This window comes from Pempheris klunzingeri, chromosome 18 (genome assembly GCF_042242105.1).
Source record: "Pempheris klunzingeri isolate RE-2024b chromosome 18, fPemKlu1.hap1, whole genome shotgun sequence".
In the NCBI taxonomy this organism is placed as follows: Eukaryota; Metazoa; Chordata; class Actinopteri; order Acropomatiformes; family Pempheridae; genus Pempheris; species Pempheris klunzingeri.
The window spans coordinates 19878465-19885965 of NC_092029.1; the positions used below are offsets into that span (position 1 = coordinate 19878465).

Consider the following 7501-nt stretch of genomic DNA (forward strand, 5'->3'; position numbering starts at 1 on the left):
TTTTCTGTAGTTATTTGAACATTTTCAAATACCAAAAAAAACAATTTTTTACTGGTGTACTGAATGACCTCTCACAGTTCACTTATTGATTAGATTATTTACTCTTAACCAACAGGATCACCAACTCAATCATCAACAACTGCTGCATTTCCTCCAAAAAAAACATTAACTTGTGTGCTGCAGGCCACATTTTTGGTCTTTGTCATTTTTCCTGACCTGCCTGTTTGGATCTTACCTGATTCTCAGACCGCGATTCCCCTGCCTGCCCCTTGTCAGTTTGCATGCTGGAGTGATTTCCTAGTTTTACCTTTACCTGTCTGAGTCCAGAACAAAAGACTTGGGCAAAAGCTGAACTTTCTGGTACTTATTTGTTTCTGAGTGGTTCAAATTTGCCTCATGTCAACACTTTGTGCCTATTAAACTGCTGCAAATGGGGTCAAGTCCAGGCCATGACTGAGTTTTGTTTTTAGTTCGGACATCTAGTCTTTCATGATTTGCAAATCTGCAAGGGCATCCACTATATACATCTGGATATATTTCCAATACTATAAGAATTATTTAATAAATGCTTGTTTGTGAATCAGATCTGGATTCCTTCTGAAATGCTTCTGAAACACCTTTTCCACTAACTTTTGTGACAGTTGGGCCAGTAATACTGACAAACAGACTACAGCACTGAAAACAGTCTTGTAGGTGGAGGTAACAATCATCACCCATGACTCACAAGTCACAAGTGAGAGGCAGTGTTTGTATCTGTGGAGATCCTGCTGCCCTCAGCTTGCATGTTCTTTGTTTCTTATTACATCGCTGTGCTAGGGATGTTTCTAGGCGATGGTGGGTAACAGGGTGCACCGCGTGACACTGGAACTCAATAAAATCGCGACCAGGTTACATGGCTCTCTCTGTCTCTCTGTGAAGTGCTGCAGTTCTGAGCTGCACACACACACACACACACACACACACACACAGCAGAGCTGAGACCTGACAGCAGACGGGATGAAGCCTCGCTTCTGGCAATTCAGCACCTTTCCACAGGATGTGCAGAGCTGTGCGTGTGTTTATTTATACTTTAGAATGTAACTGCTGTGAAACAATCGGCAAAATATCATTTCATTTTTCTGAATCCCCCCCTCTTCATATATCAGCAGACTATTTTGCTTCATCTTCGCAGGTCGTTGGAAACGGGCTGAAGGAGGCTTTAAGTTCCTTGCAAAAGTTTCCTGGGACTAAATGTTGCGGGTACTTCGGGTGGAAACGTGGCTAATGGTGGAAACTACCTGGAATAAGTAGCAAGTAGGGGCGAGCCTCGCAAAGTAGCTTACACTGTAAAATTTTTCGTTGTAAATTTACAGTAAATTACTGGCTACTAATTGCATTACTTTCACAGTAATTTGCTGTAAATATTTTTACAGTAACTTACTGTAAATATTTTACAGTAACTTACTGTAAATATTTCACAACAAATTACAATAAAACTACAACTGTATACTGTAATTTCACAGTTGCTGTGACTTTGACTTTACTGTGATATAGCAGCATTTACCTGTATAATTACAGTAATTAGCTGTAGTTCATTTTACTGTAAAAGTACGGCAATTTGGTAGCCAGTAATTTACTGTGAAATTACAATTTAAATAATACTGTAACATATTGTAAATTTTACTTGTTAACTGTGATTTTACAGTTTTTTACTCTTACAAACATGCTTTGGATCTGCTCAGTAAAAATGAAATGAAATAAACAACAAAAACAATGGCCATTTTAAACTTTTAATACTTTTAAACATAAAAAAACAATAAAAGCACTTGAAAGTGTACTTTTAAAAACATTTTTGAACATTACAGAACAATCAAATTTTTGCATTTCTACTTTGACAGCCATTCAAAGTCCACAAGTTTTTTCAAGAGAGTGCTCACACGTGGGTTGACGCCACTCCGCTTCTTGCCCTTTGAGCCGGTCTCAGGGTTGATTCCCAAGAAGCACCTGTAAACAATAGGCAAAGAAAACAACTTTAAGTTTTACACCAATTTATATATTGCATAATTTATCCAAGGCACATGCAGTGGTGCCCCTTTCCCTTTAGGTAAACCTACACCAAGGCAAGAAATAAGAGTGATACAAGCAAGCAGATCAGGTATGTAGAAATAGAGACACACATGGAAACACTGAAAAACACTAAAAAAGAAAGAATTAACAAAGGTGAAAAGTAACAAATGACATTTACTTATGTAACTGTAATTGAATGGCTTTCTGTGTACTTGTACTTTTTTAGTTTATTTAAAGGGTGACTAAACCCCAGAGTTTCAGCTTAAGTGTCTCTGATTGGAAATTTAAAGTAGAAAAGCACTCGGAGAGTGCAGACCTCTTTTTGAACCTGGGCTGTATTTAGGATTGGTCAGTAGTGCAACTGAATGATAGGAACCAAAGTCAGGCTGATCGGCACAATTAAGTTTAATTTTTGCCTGAAACCAAAAGTAAGTTTGAACTGGGATGCCCGGGCAATTTCTGTTTGTGTCAAAAGTATGCAAATAAAAGTGTTTTGTTTTGCTACTAACAGGCTCATATTGTTATAATAAGTATTATGGAGATGACCTGTACCTTTTTATTTATGTGACGTCGCTCATGCCCTTGATACATCCTGTTAGGAGTCTGTGTTAGGGGTGAATTTTATTTCTGATTATTATTGAAGATTATTTTTGAAGTCATGAAGTCATATGTATGTATGTCAAATATTTAGTAATAATCTGAATAGTAAAATATGGGCAAATGATGGCTGCACAGCTGATCGAGCTCCCTGCTCTTGCCTCTGTGTGTGTGTTTGAGTTGCTGCTTCTGCTTCAGTGTCTCAGCGGTGCTGTTACCATTTACTGATGTTTTTAGAAATAAAATTCACCCCTAACACAGACTCCTAACAGGATGTATCAAGGGCATGAGCGACGTCACATAAATAAAAAGGTACAGGTCATCTCCATAATACTTATTATTATTATTATCCTTTAAAGTACATTGTGAATAAAGTACTATTTACTTTTACTTGAGTAGATTAACAGACTGATAGTTCTAGAATGTTGTCAAAGTAATGGTACTTTCACTTGAGTAGTACTTTAGCCCTCTTTCCAGACCTGGAATTAAGCAAGCTATCAAGTCATATACTTGACACCCAAGTTAGAAAGGTGCATGTGGTGACAGTGGTGACCAATATTGGTAGGGAACATAGGGGTAATGAAAAATTCCTGACACAATGATGTGCTAAAATTGATGAGGATGTGTTACCAAAAAGGAGCATATGCCGGCAGCTCATAGGCTGTGTGCTCTCTTTACCATGCTATCAAAAGGAAAAAGTTGAAGAGCGTTACAATACCTTTGGATAAACTCCAGAGTGCATGAACCATCCTCAGGATACTGCAGATTGAAGCTGTAGTAGCTCGCAAAAAGTGCAGCTATACCATTGATGAATCTGGCATGTGGTCCCATCACCACTTGTCCTTCGATGCACAGCATCCAAGCCCTTGGCTTCATCATGTCACCTGAAATGAACAGCAAAGAAAATCTAAGTCAATGCACTCCCCTGGAATGATGGAAAAAAGCAATCTGAAATATCTAAAACCACTGACTGGACACCAGCTAATGGCACTACTTTTAAATATCAGTATCAGAAAGATGGAGACATGCTACAATATTAGAAAAAAACATGTCAAAACATTGATCAGCAAGTTATTTAAAAATATCATTTCTAGCTTACAGCTACAAATGTCAATATAAAATCCAGATATACCGTACCTTGGACAATTAAGCAGGGGTGCTCGGTAATGCCACTGTCCTCTGCACATCAGCAGCAATGTCACATGGCTGTAAAATAAGACATAGCATACATCTATAGTAGCAAAGTTTCAACATGGTACATAAGAGATAGTCCACTGGTCTCACTGATTTAGAAGTTAATCATAGAAAACATTATGTGTCAACATGTGAATGAGTGTGATTAAATGTATGCAAGTGTCAAAGATATCATACAGTACTGTCTAATGCAATCACAACCTGCTTTTTTTATCTTTTAAACAACTTACATCAGTGTTAAGCATAATGGCGTTCTCTGGCTCTTTGAAATATGCCATCAGGAGCTGAAGGATACATGCAGCCTTGTCTGAAGCCTCTGGCTCGTAGTTTACCAGGATTTCCTCGATACCTGGCTGACGGTTGAGTATCGACTATAAGATCCTTTGTGGTCTCTATACATGTGGCTTTTCAGTACAGTGGCTTTGCGGTACATCTGAGTACAGTAAGGTACACCACATTGATAGTTGTAATGGGGAGTGTTACTGTGAAGCTTTGTGTGCTGAATAAACAGATTAACACTCTCAGACACATACTCACACATACCAAATTTACAGTGGAACATCATTCCTCAAGGTTGCAGTGAAGATTGCCTGGGTGAAACAAAACAAAAAAATAGCTGTTAACTGATGCTGTAGATTACTTTATTTCACCTGAAATACAAATACGTTCACTAAAGTGCTGCACGACCCCCTAATGTTACTTGCTGCTTTACTTTGAATTTTCCACAACTGATGATACTGCAGGCTAAAATCAAAGTACACAAATATATCCATATAAAGGTGGTTCAGGTCTGTAAAGCAGTATCTCAGCAACCGGCCTCCGTTACCACCGTCCGGACCGGCGGTGCACGCTCGTGTTGTCACTGAAGTCCGTTACAGCGTGCACGCGCCCAGCTAACAGAGGGTCCTGGTGCAGCTAGCGCCCTGCCACTTCACTGACACATATCTCCGACACAACGACTCGAAAATTAAACTCGTTTATTTTTACCGACCAGCTGTTGCAGTCCTAGACTGCGGTCAACCCGTTCAGATCCCCTCCAAAGTTCACAGCAACCCGGAAAATGTAGTTAAACGAGGACATTAGCATTAGCATTAGCAAGCTACAAGCAACAGACAGTTGTAATAATCTACTAACTCGTTACTTACATTAAAAAGTAGGTAGCATGTGCAACAAAACCCTCGGATCAGAGAAATAAGACATTTTCATATGACACACACATGCACACGTTTCAAATATTACAAAAATATATCCTGGACAAATGTGTGTGTTGGTGCAACAGAGCGCACCGATTATTTTCAGACTGTCTGCAGTCACGTTTAACCGTGCTGGAGCAACACTGAATGAAAACAGACTAGCTATCATTAAAGAAAAGAAATAAATGGAGAGTAACTTACCTCATCAGGCTCTGGCGTGGTTCACCTTTCCCGCTTGGTTCCGGCTATAGTGAGGATGTGACCGCCAAAAGATTAGGCATCGAGCCAGCTCCCACAAAGCAGTGTGGTTCATGTAATTTGTTGTGTTATCACAGTAAATGGACTGAATACAGTATTTTATTGTGAAATAATACAGTAAAATGTTGTAATGTCATGGTAATGCAAAGCTTACTGTGATTACCTGTTCCTACATTGATTTCACAGTAAAATTAAAAATTACAGTATTACATTGTGAACATTACAATTAAAGCCTGTAAAATGAAAAAACAGTAACTTATTGTGAAATATTACAGTTAAATATTGTGAAACCCTGGTAATATTTTACAGTGTAGGCTAGAAATGCAGGAAGGCGTCGCCTCATGCTGCATATACTTGTCTCATAGAAATAAACACTGAACAAGTGAGGCTTCTCAAGCGTTGTACTAAAGTGCACAGGTTGCCGGTTTTATGCCACGTGATAACTGATTGAAATATAATAATCAGCACATAAAATTCCAAGGTTGTCGCATTTTTATTATTTAGTTCCGTTGTTCCTGCTTTTTGTTACGTATAAAGATATTTTACTTTTTTGAAAAATGTACAAGTTATATTCACCTTAACTGTCTTATTATTCATGGCTTTCACCCAATCAGACTAAACAGAAAGCTGCACCAATCAGACCTTTTTTATACAAACAATGGGTCAAATGGCCGCATGCTATGTGAACCTGTAGTGACGAACCCACAGAGACACATCGTCGGCTCAGACGCAGCGTTTTTTGGCTCAACAGCCCTTGGTTTGCCTCTCTTATAACTGCCGTTTCTAGCAGCAGCAGGCAACTATTTTTAAGTGAAGTGTACTCTGCCATTAAGCAAAGCCGAACATGGAGAGAATGTTGAGCAAAAAAAAAAAAAAAAAGAGCAATAAATGAATAGAAGAAATAAAAAAACAAAACAGAAGAAATATTATCTGCAGATCTGACAACACACATTTCAGATTCAAGACCTAAAGCGGACTTGAGTCTCGCAACATTCAACTATTTTAAGTTTTGTCTCGTGCACTTTGAAGGATTATTCATGGTTGTAATTCGCCGGTTTTACAAGGCATTAGCAGAGCAGCTGGGACTTGAAAGACAAACAAACACGGGCCTCTTCCATGAAATTGGAACTTTCAACATAATTACATAGTGTTTTGACAGGAACGAGAGGAGAAGAGGGCACAGATAGCGTTCGTCATTCTGCCACGAGAGCGTGGGGGGGTGGAGGAGGGGGTGGAGGGGGAGCGATGCCGCACAGAGTGCCATGCTTCATGCAGCTGGAGCAGATGCCGCTGTTGTGAATAGAACAGGATCCGCGGGTTATCCTGCGAGACTGATTAGACTTCCTTCATCTCCCCCCAAATGAATTCTCAGTGATTGACTACGAGGCGACAGCACTCCTCTCCTTGTCGCTGTCACTCCTTATCGCCCTACCTTGCACCATCCAGCTCGGTCTGCTAAGGCTTCCACTGCAAATGCTGAAGGACGTCATTGCAGGAGAGAGAGAGAGAGAGAGAGAGAGAGAGAGAGAGAGAGAGAGAGAGAGAGAGAGAGAGAGAGCTGAAGGGCCCCCGTCCTGCTGTACGACCAGCTGCACACGTGAAGCTAAGGAGTAGACTTCTAGTGACGAACTATCCAGATCTGGGTGACAAAGTGGGTGAGCACATGGGTGTTCTCACCACTAGTCCCTGGACATGTCTGTTTTCCCTATATGCGTTTGCTTTGATTAACCAGGCTAGTGTGGCAGGACACTTACTATCCCGGGTTTGTGTGTGTCAGGTTACACTTTACATCGAGCTCAGGAGGAATTAAAGTAAAACATAGCGATGTTACGAGATGAGCACGTATCGAGGCTTGCTTCATTTAGGGGAGGAGCCAAAAATGATGACGTCCGAAGCCTCGCTGCCCGGCTGTACCACGTGATTGCTTCGGGAAGTGGTTCAGATTTAGCCGCGAGGTTTTACAGCTATGTAGAGCCCTCAGGCTCCATTCAAAATGTGGGTTTTTGAAGGAGAGTTGCGGTCAGTTGAGAGTTTGGATAGAGTTTGTAGAGTTTGGATAGTTTGTAGAGTTTGGATAGAGTTTGGATAGTTTGTAGAGTTTGGATAGAGTTTGGATAGAGTTTGGATAGTTTGTAGAGTTTGGATAGTTTGGAGAGTTTGGATAGAGTTTGGATAGTTTGTAGAGTTTGGATAGTTTGGATAGAGTTTGTAGA

The 7501-nt window shown here is 40.1% G+C and overlaps 1 long non-coding RNA gene across 1 annotated transcript; it reads right to left on the minus strand.

Annotated features, from left to right (window-relative positions):
• Positions 1 to 1755: 1755 nt before the first annotated feature.
• On the minus strand, positions 1756 to 3518 carry LOC139218381 (uncharacterized). Its single transcript, XR_011585655.1, has 2 exons — positions 3362 to 3518; positions 1756 to 1983 (listed from the first exon to the last, which is right to left on the minus strand). It is a non-coding gene; the product is annotated as an uncharacterized lncRNA (long non-coding RNA).
• Positions 3519 to 7501: the final 3983 nt, after the last annotated feature.